Source organism: Podarcis erhardii, assembly GCF_964252035.2.
Source record: "Podarcis erhardii genome assembly, chromosome: 8".
NCBI classification, from domain to species: Eukaryota; Metazoa; Chordata; class Lepidosauria; order Squamata; family Lacertidae; genus Podarcis; species Podarcis erhardii.
Window position 1 is genome coordinate 33,130,475 of NC_138499.1, and position 14,220 is coordinate 33,144,694.

The 14,220-nt window shown below is 41.3% G+C and overlaps 1 protein-coding gene across 4 annotated transcripts in view; it reads left to right on the forward strand.

Moving 5' to 3' along the window:
- Positions 1 to 14,220, forward strand: part of STAU2 (staufen double-stranded RNA binding protein 2) — a 154,110-nt gene that overhangs the window by 12,082 nt on the left and 127,808 nt on the right. The window lies entirely within an intron of this gene.

A 14,220-nucleotide genomic window follows, 5' to 3' on the forward strand; every position in this document is an offset into this window, starting at 1 on the left:
CCGCAATTCTGCATTTTACAAATCTCCCGTTTAAGACATTCCTAAGAATGGATGTGATCTCTGAACAGCTGTTATGTGAGAATAGCAAAGCTTTCATTTTCAAGCTGGTCTCTACATTTTTTTAAGACTGACAGTACAATCTTATACATGACTATTCAGAAGTAAGTCTCACTGAATTCATTTGTTTTGTGGTAAATGTGGATATGATTGCAATTCACAAGCTTCAGAAGCCTATGAAAGCCTATGAATGTGATCTGTAGGAGCAGTTTTGGCAATAGAGGTCACAGAACACCCTTACTCCATCTGGGAACATCCCCAACCCCCAGGAGACAGTTGTGTTTTCTAAGCATTTTGATCCAGTTAGACATTATTAACATCATTATGGTTTTGTAACCTGGTCATCTAAGGGCATGTGATCATCAGTTTCTCTGCCTTTCCCCACCAATAGTTAATTGAACCCCCCCCCCATCAAAGAATAATTATAGCATTATTGCAAAAGAGATCTCCCACACAGTGGTCAAAGGACAGATGTTGCTGCCAACTTGCTATGTTAAGCAGCTGTGGATCTGGTCATTTCCTACATGGAAGACCACCTGGGAACATCATATACACTATCTTGAATCCTATGGTAGAAGATAGAAGGGATATAGATGTTTAGAGGTCTAAATAAATCAAGGTGGCACAGGATAAGATTTTCTTTTCCTTGATTAACCATTTGCTGTGTATTCATTTTTCATTTTCTTTTTTATATGTTAAATCTGCCAATAATGATAATAATAATAATAATAATAATAATAATAATAATAATAATAAAAAATCTGCAAATATCAATATATGTGCTTTTTGAGACATTGAAGGAAGTACATACAATAAACAAAAATACTACTGATTCTTAGAATAGTACTTATGTTTTCATTTCTTATAAAATATACTACCCTAGAGCCCAAACATCCCCAGAAAATAAAATGAAAATAAAACAAGCAAGTGTGCGTTGAACTCTCAGTGGCTCAGCCTCAGTGGATGCTGTGTTTGCCTCTACCAATTTATCAAGCAACTCTTTAGTTGATTAATCTCTTCGTTAGGGCTGCAGTTGTAACTCCTAGCAGGGAGAGTGGCAGATTTGATGAAGCAGTGCAGCCAGTGTGCATCCACAGCCCTACTGCTTCACTGTGCCAGCTCCCAGGTTGGTGCATCAAAGAGACCCAGATCAGTTCCATTGCTGTTGCATGATGGCAGCACATGATCTGCTAGATCCTGAGAAAGCCCACCCCACCCCCATAAATGCCCCATTTTGGGATTTCCATTGGCTAACACTGTTGGTAGCTTCCATCTGCCTCCCATTTGGGTGGCTCCTCCAGCATGGTAGATTAGGGGGCTGGATGGTGTTGTATATGAATCGAAGTGTAGAATTTTTAAAAATAAATATTGCTATTTTATCAAAGCAGCTTGTTTCTTAGTACAGCCAGAGTGGAAAATGTTGTCAGATTCTGTGCAAATAATTTGGGTGGCGATGGATTTGAAATGCACTCCTCCTTCCATTTCCCCCTCCCAGTGCCTTATTCTCATGCGCCCTTGAATGCAAGCCATTTCCCTAGCTAATATTTCTAAAGATAGCCATAAAGGGCTTGGTAGTGAATTCTCATATTGAACCTTTCCACTCATCTGGAGAACTGGCCACCAGAGAAGGTAAGCCAAGCCAATGTTTGAAGGACTTGCCTTTTCCTGACAATCCTAGGAAGAATGTGGAACCACATGAGCCTGTTTAGAGCAGGATGGGAAGAAGCAGAAAAGTGGGATAGAAATATTTTAAGTGAAAAGAAATAAAGCAAACGTTAAACATGGAATGTTCTTGGCAGGGGAGTTCAGAATAGTCCAATTCAGATTCCTGAAGTACAGATTGATTTGGAAAGACTGAGATCCTAACACTTACAAAATGTCCCTGCAGCATGTAGCTTGGCTTTCTTGCTTGGGTCATTCAGAGATGATTACTCTACAGGGACTTACTTGCAGTGTGAGCCTACTCTCTTGAATGCAGCACCCTGATTGTGGTTTGGTGTGCATATAGGGTAAGAAGGGGCAGTCCTGCACTGGGACTCCTGTGAGAGTTGGGTGAGGACTGAATTTTAGCTCTCTCCAGTGATGTTGCTCTGTAGTAGGCAGTCTGTTTTCAGGGATGCACTGGGAAAGCTGTCACTATTCAAACCCCACTAGCCAATGCAAGTATAGTGAAAGAATAGCATGTCTCTGTTGAGGTAGGACATTGGGCTTCATTCAGTCCTTTGCATCCTCCTGGTTTCTTCAAATTTTGGGCGTACAAAACCCACGAATGAATCGGAACTAGTATCCAACTTATTTAGCAGAGGTAGGCTTTTGAAGTATGAGCAGATCCAATGATCCTACCTTTTTAAAACAAAAACAAAAGGCCTTTGCATTCAGTTTTCATGTAGAAATAGCTAGTGTGCTTCTCAGGAGACTAACTACAGGGTAATCTACACATTGCACCCAAACTGCATATAAGGAAAATCCAACAGCCTTTTTGTAAATCAAAAGCAAGGAGGCTGTGATTTTGAGCCGAGGGGTGGTGCACCTGCATGTAATTATTTCTGCACTGACTTTTCCTCCTTGAGTTCAAATCTGTAATTATCCTTGTAAAATGGATCTGTAACTGAGGGATGATTTTGAGCAGGGGAACCTACAGGTGGTTAAGCCCTACCACCATCCTTACTCAAAGTCACAGCCTTATGAAGCTGCTTTCATTAAACACAAACCAAACCTGTGGGGTTTCATGTCATGCATTTACTGTATTGTTTACTACTTTGGATGGAGAGTTAATCATGTTATGGAAAGACAACTCTCCATAGCTTCCGACCACACAGTAAGCCCAGTGTTACCTGCCTCCCTGTTCTTCTGAGGTGAGGGATTCTGTATGACCTACCCTATGGCTGAAGGCTGCTTTCCTGCCATACAGTTACGTGCAGTGAATTTTGAAGTAGCTGTCAATCTGTTCCCCATGATTTCTTTTCACTTTTGAACACAGCTGCAAGAAAATCCCTGGGGAATGCTACCCTGTGCCTTTGTGATTGGAGAAGAGATTTGATGTGATATGAGGGCATGGTTTGCTTAGCTCATGTGGTTAGATTTGGTTAGAGATAGTGTCACATGAAAATGTTTATGATGGCTTCCACACAGCTGGAGTAATGTAGAAACCAGATATGGGAAAGGAGGCAGGTTACAGTGTCCTCACTTGTCTCCATATTTTGAGAACTGTGAACTATATCTACAGGAGATGCAGAGAGAGAGTTATTATGTTCATAATGACTTCGTCAAGTGGCTGCAGTAGTGCAACGTAGAATAATTCTCCTAGGCCATCAGAGGGCAGTATGAATTTGTCATTTGTGTTTAGCTTTGACTGCAGAAAGCTCACCCAAAAGCTTTTTCCAGTACTTTCCTATTATTTCATATCTATTTTTTTTTCAGAATCTTAGCAATAGAGTGGTTAAAGTGTTTTGTCTCATAGTAAGTTTTCTTAAAGTATTAAAATGGATGAGAGTATAACACCTTGACTGTCATAACATTGTGATCAATCCAATCTCACCAAATTAACTCCATAACTGAAGGCCCTCAGAAGTTAAGAACTAAATGGTCACCTTGTTGATACTAAGCTCTGTCACAGCGGCCCAGTTTACGTAAATCTATAATATTGTCTGAGAAACCCTCTACTACCATTATGGAGGCAATTGAGAAGCTAATACAACTTCTCCAGGAGGTCATAACACATGAACAAAATCTCTCTCCCAGGAGTTTTGGTCCCAATAAATCCGGAAGCATCCAATGGTTTGATGAGCGTAGTTTGATGAAAAGAGCACTAAGAGGCTCCTATATTTCTTACAGGAAATTGGGGTAAAACTATCTTTCCCCAAGCTATTTTCAATGGGGGGGGGGGAATCAGACCTTATTGTCTCATAAATAGTGTCAGAGTGATTCATGGTTGCTGCTTTTAAATGCTTCTCTTAATAACGACTATAGAACCTTCTGCTAGCTGACTTTGGGAGCTTTATGCTCTTGATTTGAAGTTCTAAATTGTTGTATCTTGGCACAGGTCTGGGAGGACCACTTTAGACCCATTGTTACATTCCTAGATGGCCTTGCATCCAATGTAGACCCTCTTTATGGTTCTGTATTAGCAGCCCCACAAAATAGAACCCAGTCTCTCCGAAAGAAGTTTCACATACAGTATTATATAATTAGCTGAAGAGTGAAAAGGACTCCAGGAATTGACTATATTCTTGCAGAGCTTTTAAGTGTATAAGCTATTGTTGACTGCCCTTATTACTACAATAAGCAGTTCTAATATGATCCCTTCTAGCTAGAAGAGAGCACCATTAGTACTCCTTTTTTTTTAAAGGGTCAAGCTAATGATCCAGAAATCTAGAGACTTAGCAGTTTGCTATCAGTTAATGGCGAAGTTATATCCTAGGTTCTTAAACAATAGATTAATTTACCTTTTTGGAATCAGAATATACTTAATTATTTTCAAGCAGCATTTAGAGAGAACCACTCAACCCTTTACCCAGTGTCTTGTGCTTTGCCACCTTGTTAAAAAATATCCAAGACCCCTGCAAGAAGAGCTGTTTACTGTCTTCATGGATATTAAGGCACCTTTCGATTTTATCGCTAGGGGCAAGCTGTGGCAGAAAAGACCCTAACCCTAACCCCTTATTCAAGCTACAGTGGTACCTTGGGTTACAGATGCTTCAAGTTACAGACGCTTCAGGTTACAGACACTTCAAGTTACAGACTCTGCTAACCCAGAAATAGTACCTCAGGTTAAAAACTTTGCTTCAGGATGAGAACAGAAATTGCGCGGCGGCAGCGGGTGGCCCCATTAGCTAAAGTGGTACCTCAGGTTAAGAACAGACCTCCAGAAGGAATTAAGTTCTTAACCTGAGGTACCACTAGCAATAGCCTTTTACAAATTAGATGTGGCAATTGGACAGCTTACTAAAGATAGGCCCATGGCCAAGGGAGCTAGGCAAGGATGTATACTTGCCCCACCTTGTTGTCTGTTTCTGATTGATCTTGAAAATGACCCAAAAGGACACCTGCTAAAACATCTATCTATCTATCTATCTATCTATCTATCTATCTATCTATCCTATTTTATGCAGTACTTATATCCTATTCTAGTTTTGGGTTAAGCACAATTCTGAATAACCAAATTATGGAAGAAGTTAAAAGCTTCCAATATTTGGGGGTAGTATTCCATCATACTCTGTCACAAATCCTTTGCATCCCAGAAAGCTCAAGCTAATTCATCTGCTATACTACACCTTTTCTATACCTAAAGTGGTCAGTATATCCCTGCAGATATTAACATTTTTAATGCTAGGGTAACTTTCTAATTTATTTTTGGAGCTGCTGTTTGGATTAGGGGAGTGTCGTCTGAGTCAAATGCTGTTCAAGTTAAATTCCTGTGACCCTTCTGCAGATCCCAATATGTGTTCCTAATGCAACTATATTTTGGGAAAGGGACAGTGTCCTTTTGAGATAAGAGACTGGTTGGCAGTCTTAAAGCTTTGGCTTCTGATCTTTATTTTTAAGATAAGAACAGAACTTTTAGCACATTTATCTGGGAACACCTATTCCCAGAAAGTAGAAGAAGCAACAAGGGGTCATCTCTCTTGAACCTGGTCCTCAACAACAGGGAGGAACTGACTGATGAAGTGGAAGTACAAGGAACCTTGAGAGGAAGTGATTATGTCCTCTAAGGTTTTATTATACAAAGGCAAGGGAAAGCTGAGTGTGAAGTCCCATGGTCAGAAATACTCAGAGAGAAGCAAGTCCAAGATGGATGGGAGTTTCTTAAAGGTGAAATATTGAAGGCAAAAAGGCAGACAATTCCAACAAGAAAAAGGGGGGCACCTAAAGAAAATGGTGTGGCTGCATAAGGATCTTATATATAAGTTGGAAAGTAAGAAGGGAATGTACAAGAAATGGAAGAAAGAAGAAAAAACAAAGGAGGAGTATACAAGAGTAGCCAACAGTTGCAGGGAGAAGGTCAGGTGGGCCAAAGCTCAGAATGAATTCAGGCTTTTAAAGTATGGTCCCTTGATCGGTACACCATACTTCTATTAATGGGCATAGCCATGATTTATTTTAGTGGGGGCAGGCTTTATGTTGCGGGGGTGAGAGAACTGAGTTATCTGTGACGCAATTGGTCAGTTAAGTATTTGTATTTATTTACTTGATTTAGGAGGGGCATCTGTGCCCCCCCCACCCCCCTGACTATGCCCTTACTTCTGTTGACACAGCCTAGAATAGCATTAGTCTTTTTTTTGCTGCTTCATCACACAGTTGACTCACGTTAAGCTTGTGGTCCACTAAGACCCCTAGATCCTTTCCCAACGATTCTGTGAAATGGTATATGGCATTGTGCCTGCCCTGGTAAAGCAAAAACTTTGGGACATTTCCCCCCAATAACTTGTAGCTTATTCATGTACAACCTGTTCACCTTGTTCTTTTGGTATCTCTTCTGATGATCCCTTCCAATTAGCTGCCTGCTTTAGGAATCGTCATGTTGCTCCATAAATTTTGTTCTGGCCAGAAGTGGGAAATCAGGCTAGGGAGTAGTGAATCAATGCTTGAACACAAGGCCAGAAAGAGTGTTGCTTAGTTAAGGGTTAGGGTTAGGGTTAGGGTCAGTGTATTCAGGGTTTGGACTGACCAGGATGCCTTTAAGGAGAGCAAAATATGTACTGCAAGTCCTGATGGCTCAGTTTAGTAACCAGCTGGTTGCTAAAAGCAAGGAACCTGGTTCCTTCATCTAAGTTCCTAAGGCTAAAACTGAGTGAAGCAGGATTCCGATTACAGAAAGAGAAATAACTGTTTCTTCGTTCCTATGTCATCTAACTTGGCTTCGGTGCACTCCCATCATTGGATTAGGTTTTAAATTGAATTAATAGTTGTTAATTATCCGCACAGTAACTTTTATTTTGCCTTGCTTTCCATTACCATACACTTCCCACGCGCGCACCCCCCCCCACATTGTTTTAAGGGAAGTGTGGAGTACAGCTGTGCTAGTGCTTGTTTCTAGGAAAGGAAAAGGGGGAAAGTCAGCCCATTTCCTGTGACTTTTAAAAAGCAGAAACATCTGTTTGAGAAAGCGGTCCCTGGAGCACAGTGGCAAGGGAGCCTGCAGGTGATGTGCTGTGCCATTGCCAGTAGCTATCACATTGGATGATAGTGATTAGCATTAGGGCTCCAGAGGTGGGGGAAGCATTTTGTATGGGTCTGTCAAGAAAGGATGGTCCTTTATGGATGCTGTACATTTTTGACAAAACAAAGGGCTTTCTAGCCTTATTATGTTCTTTGAAAGCATAGGGGGCCTGAAGATGAGTGAAGAATAATTCTGGTTATGGATATCGTAACCAAAACTTCATCAGTGGCATTGGGACAAATCACGCCACCTCTCTCCCACCTTTCAAATCTGTCCACAAAAAAAAAAACACTTCTGTGAAGCCTTTGGCTTAACTCCTTAGTCTCTACCTACCTACTGAAAATAGGACCAAGTATGTGAAGCTGCACTAAATCATCCCTACTGATTTCCTCCTTTTTTCTGCTCCCTGTACCATCAAAATGTAAAATGTAAAATTCAGGTCATACTCCATGTGAGCACATACAGTGCACATCTATCTATTACTTGGCTAACTGTCTTGAATAATTCTTTCTTCAGCACATTTCATAGAATCATAAAGTTGGAAGAGACCACAAGGGCCATTGAGTCCAACCCCCTGCCAAGCAGGAAACACCATCAGAGCACTCCTGACATATGGTTGTCAAGCCTCTGCTTAAAGACCTCCAAAGAAGGAGACTCCACCACACTCCTTGGCAGCAAATTCCACTGTCGAACAGCTCTTACTGTCAGGAAGTTCTTCCTAATGTTTAGGTGGAATCTTCTTTCTTGTAGTTTGGAACCATTGCTCCGTGTCCGCTTCTCTGGAGCAGCAGAAAACAACCTTTCTCCCTCCTCTATGTGACATCCTTTTATATATTTGAACATGGCTATCATATCCCCCCTTAACCTCCTCTTCTCCAGGCTAAACATGCCCAGCTCCCTTAGCCGTTCCTCATAAGGCATCGTTTCCAGGCCTTTGACCATTTTGGTTGCCCTCCTCTGGACACATTCCAGTTTGTCAGTGTCCTTCTTGAACTGTGGTGCCCAGAACTGGACACAGTACTCCAGGTGAGGTCTGACCAGAGCAGAATACAGTGGCACTATTACTTCCCTTGATCTAGATGCTATACTCCTATTGATGCAGCCCAGAATTGCATTGGCTCTTTTAGCTGCCGCGTCACACTGTTGGCTCATGTCAAGTTTGTGGTCAACCAAGACTCCTAGATCCTTTTCACATGTACTGCTCTCAAGCCAGGTGTCACCCATCTTGTATTTGTGCCTCTCATTTTTTTTTGCCCAAGTGCAATACTTTACATTTCTCCCTGTTAAAATTCATCTTGTTTGTTTTGGCCCAGTTCTCTAATCTGTCAAGGTCGTTTTGAAGTGTGATCCTGTCCTCTGGGGTGTTAGCCACCCCTTTCAGTTTGGTGTCATCTGCAAATTTGATCAGGATGCCCTTGAGTCCATCATCCAAGTCGTTGATAAAGATGTTGAATAAGACCGGGCCCAAGACAGAACCCTGTGGCACCCCACTAGTCACTCTTCTCCAGGATGAAGAGGAACCATTGATGAGCACCCTTTGGGTTCGGTCAGTCAGCCAGTTACAAATCCACTGAGTGGTAGCATAGTCAAGTCCGCATTTTACCAGCTTCTTTACAAGAATATCATGGGGCACCTTGTCAAATGCCTTGCTGAAATCAAGGTAGGCTACATCCACTGCGTTCCCTTTCTATTTGCTTTCTAAGTCTAAACTCCTTTTTCTAGCTTGCTAATTAATAGATAAGAAGAGGCCATCACCTTTGCTTAAACCATTTGGCAACTGACTGTTTACCTCTCTCTGTTGGAGAATTGGTTGTTTATGCCTACATCTGTGTTCCCTGATTTTCAAGTAGTTTAATAATATAGATTGTATAATATACCATCTGAATAAGTTGCACGGCTTAGCTTTATCTCTGTAGCATCAGTAGTGGTAAATATAGTACTGGACTAAGTGGCTGAGGCACTTCATTCTTTTTTGTTTACATGGCCACTATGTTGTCAAATGCAATGTTCTTTTCAGTGTAGGAAAAAGATGATGCTACAGTTAGAGATGTAGCATTGTTTATGTTCTTGGACTCTAATGAGTTTTTGGAAAATGTTCTTACTAACCACTCTGCAGACTGTTAAGACTGGAGAGTAATGCAGTTCATGGGAATTTTTTTAAGGAGCTGAAGTAGATAAGAGACTTGGATGTTCTGTCTTTCCACTTTGCATAGGGAACATTAGAATTCCTTGCTTTATATAATATGGCTGAAGTACATTACAAAACTTAATTGCAATCCTTTTTATAATCACCGTAACTTTTTTTCCACATCCCCCACCTCCGTTTGTAAAGCCTTGGCCAAGGTCAACATCAGATTTTATTGATCAGCGAAATACAGGTTATAGACCTAATCTGCCTATCTCTGGGGTAGACAGTTTAAGCAACTGCTTCTGTTTGCTGTAACAATTGACATAATCACGCTCTTACAAGATTTCCAGGTATGTACAAACAGAAGAGGAAGTTATATAAACTGATTATACCCGTTCCAGAAAAACATATGATAGCATAGAAGAGTTATAGAAATCCTGCTAATTGAATAATTTTTCTTTCAGACTAGAAACTACTGAATTAGGGGGATAGTACTACTAGTCCACGCGATGGGGTGAGCTCCCGTTGCTCTGTCCCAGCTCCTGCCAACCTAGCAGTTTGAAAGTATACCAGTGTGAGTAGATAAATAGATACCACTGTGGTGGGAAGGTAAACTGCATTACCATGTGCTGTGGGACTCGTCATGGCCCTTCGTGCGCCAGAAGCAGTTTAGTCATGCTGTCCACATGGCCCGGAAAGCTGTCTGTGGACAAACGCTGGCTCCCTCGGCCTGAAGTGAGATGAATGCTGCACCCCATAGTCAAATTTGACTGGACTCAACCATCCAGTGGTCCTTTACCTTTACCTTTAGTACTACTAGTGCTTATTATTTATATACCACTTTGGAATTTTAAAAATGCTTTGTGTACTCTAAGGTGGTTTGGATATTATGATAAATCCATAATTAATAAATAATAAATCAGCCCTGTATACCTGAAGGAGCGTCTCCACCCCCATCATTCAGCCCAGACACTGAGTTCCAGCACTGAGGGTCTTCTGGTGGTTCCCACGCTGTGAAAAGTAAAGCTACAAGGAACCAGGCAGAGGGCCTTGTCGGTAGTGGCACCCACCCTGTGGAATGCTCTCCCATCAGATGTCAAGGAGTTGAGTAATTATATATATATTAGGAGACATCTTAAGGCAGCCCTCCATAGGGAAGTTTTTTAAGGTTTAAGGTTTTACTATGTTTTTATATATGCTAGAAGGTGCCCAGAGTGGTTGGGGCAACCCAGTTAGATGGGTGGGGTACAAATAATTTATCATCATCATCATCATCATCATCATCATCATCATCACTATGGGAATGAGCTACAATGAGCTTTGGACTTCTACATTACTTTGATGAGATCAGAAGCATTTACCTAAATTTTTAAAAATTAACTACAGCTTGTCATTTCATCAAAATCTAACAAGCTATGCATAATAGTTACATAGCTGGGAACCTGTGCTAAAAAAATATTCTGGTGAATATTTTGAGGCCCTTGAAAGTCTGTTTTTTTGTGTGTGCTGAAAATGTTCTCTGGAGAACATTTGGCTCAACCCAACATATTTACACAAAAAGTCATTAGGGAGTTGTGAAAATTGTGAAGGGAGCAATCAGTATGCTTAATATATGTTATTTATAATACAAAACTGACAAATATAATTTGCATGGAAAAGGAGGAATTAAATGTGCACAGCCTGTATATCAGCTTGTAATGTTACTTGTTTCATTAAGAGGTTTCTAGAGGCAAGCACTCTTTTAGGAATGTTTATGCCATCTGCAAAAATACAGGAAATGCAATATGAAAAAAATGCCTGATACAGTAATACTTTATTTGTGGTGTGGTGTGTGTGAGTGTGATTTGATAGCCATACAAGGAGAGGTCCTAAGGGATCCTTAGTATGCAATTAATATTTTGGCTGGAAAAGAACCAGATTGTTTCAGCGTGCTTATATGTTATGACATCATATGCCAGTAAAATTATAATGAACAGAAATTTTGTTTGCCTCTGTGGCAAACCAAAATGAGTTTTGTAATTGTCAACAGACCATTGCGATTTATATAATTACAATGGCGCCTGATCACACCAACTTGAAGGCATGTTATGAACCCCTGTTTTTAGATGTTAAGAACTAGCTGTAAACATTTACTCATGGCTGAAACCTTGCATGCCAGGTCATAGTTTTAAAGCTGATTTCCAGCTTAATACTCTCCGTTCTTAAGTGATACTAGTGGTCTGCTAAAAATAGACGCCTATTTAAAAAATTGACTTTTTGAGCATGCTAACTGAGGGACGGTAGTCAGTGTAAGTTATACTCAGACTAATTGAACTTAATTTAATAATTTAAATATTTAAAATATTTACAAATTGCCAATAACCATAGATCTCTTAAGTGAGTAAAGGTAAAGGTAAAGGTAAAGGTAAAGGTAAAGGTAAAGGTACCCCTGCCCGTACGGGCTAGTCTTGCCAGACTCTAGGGTTGTGCGCTCATCTCACTCTATAGGCCGGGAGCCAGCGCTGTCCGCAGACACTTCCGGGTCACGTGGCCAGCGTGACAAGCTGCATCTGGCGAGCCAGCGCAGCACACGGAACGCCGTTTACCTTTCCGCTGGTAAGCGGTCCCTATTTATCTACTTGCACCCGGAGGTGCTTTCGAACTGCTAGGTTGGCAGGCGCTGGGACCGAATGACGGGAGCGCACCCTGCCGTGGGGATTTGAACCGCCGACCATGCGATCGGCAAGTCCTAGGCACTGAGGTTTTACCCACAGCGCCACCCGCGTCCCCTCTTAAGTGAGTACCAAATAATAAACTGCAGAATAACATAAATCAAGTGTGATCAGATAAAAAAATTAGCATTCTTAAAATGCTTGTTGAAGTGAACATGTCTTCATGGCATGTTGAAATCTGTACACACACTGTACAGATTTTCTTTACCTCTATTGGGAAGGTATCCTACAGTGCAGGGCTACTGTGCATGTCTTGTGCTGAACGTAGAGAGGTTTGATTTCAGAGGCATGGGGCATCTTCAAAAGCTCAGTCCCTGGTGATTTTACTTATCTTCACTTCTATAAGGAGTGAAGCGCTCTGTAGGGTACCTAGGTCCTAAGTTGTTTAAGACATCATACACTAGTACTAAAACCTTGAACCTGGTCCAGTAGCATACAGGCAGCCAGAGTGGTTCCCACAGCAGTTATTTCATGCTTTCAGGAAGCTATTCCTATCAGTAATCAAGCTGCCACGTTCTGCAGCAGCTGAAGCTTCTGGAGCAGGCTCAAGGGTAGCTCCACATAAAGGACATTGCAGAATTAAGTACTGAGGCTGCCAGTGCATGGACCACTGTGCGTAAACTATCCTGGTCCCAGACTGCCCCTAACTGTCTCACCAGCTGAAGCTGATAAAATGCAGTCCTAGCCACTGAAGACAACTGTGGTGCTAGTGATGGTGTTGGAACTAGAATCAACCCCCAGGCTACCGACTTACTCCTTTAGAAGGAGTTCAGACCCATTCAGAGTCATTGGTCAATTTCCCAGATCCGGGGACCACTCATCCACAGTCTTGCCATATTTCAGTCTCAGATTATTGGCCCTCGTTCAGCCCACCTCTTGAGTCTAGGCACTGATCCAAGGTTTGCACAGTTGTTGCTTTGGAAATTCACGTGTATCTGTGTCTCAAGTCTGTTGTTGTTGGTATTTTGGGTAGTGAGCTATAGATGCAGAATTCAGACTTGAAATAAAGCCTGTACAGAGTGATGGTGAACCATCAGGTTCCATATGATTATTTTGGTTCCCAGACACCCCCTGTAGAGTGTCCTGGTTTTTCACTGGAAGTGTGGAATTCCCAGGCCTCTCTAGCTAAAAGAATCTCAGATGACAAAGTTGAGGAAGAGCTCAGCCTAAGGCCTTTGGAGAGCTGTTCCCATTAGGGATTGATAAACTGGGTTGAAAAACAGCAACATTGTGACTTGGTGTTAGGCATCATCTCCTAGAGATTTCTGGGCTGCCTACAATATACAGTGTGTGTGATTTGGATCAGGGAGCTCCAACTTCAAATCTCCACTCAGCTCTAAATCTTACAAGGAAACCTTGAACAAGTAGCTATCTTGCAAATTTATTGTGATGATAAAATTTAGAGAAACCCACATTTGCTGTTTTTCAAACTACATTTGTACTCTGCATTTCCTTCAAGTAGTTCAAGGCAGTGCACATAGTCCTTTTGCCCTGCTCATTTTATCCTCTCAGCAACCCTGTGAAGTAGATGGGGCTGAAAGAGAATGACTTGGCCAAGATCACACAGTAAGCTTTGTAGCTGGTAGAGATTTGAACCTGAACCTCCCCTGTCCTAATGAGACACTCGAAAGGTGTGATATATAAATAACCTGTATGAACAAGGTATTTTTGTTCTTACCACTTGCTAAAAAATTCCAGATCCCTTTGAAAGAGGATCCAACCAAACTTCTGTTTGATTGCAGTCAAGCAATCAAAAAATCTTGTCATACACCAAGATATAATCTAGAGAACAACAGTCAGCTGATACACGGTCAAAAATGAAAAGGAGGGCATGTTTTAAGGAAAGTAAGCTTTAATCCCCACAGTGACTAGATCTCAAGCTACATAACAGGAAGGGAAAAATTTACCTTGGCTCTGAATGTTTCTGTCTTGTTCTGGCATGCTTGAGGTGACAGCAGGCTACTTCATTTTGTTAGCTGTTTTCCCTTCCTTTCACATTTGTCATCAGTATAATAGCTCTCCCGTATTCTCAGAATATATATATTAGTTCTTAGGCTGCAGTCCTAAACATGCTTACTTTGGGAGTAAGTCCTATTGAATACAGTGGGACTTGCTTCTGAGTAAACATGCGTATGATTGTGCAGTTGTTTATTTATTTATTATTA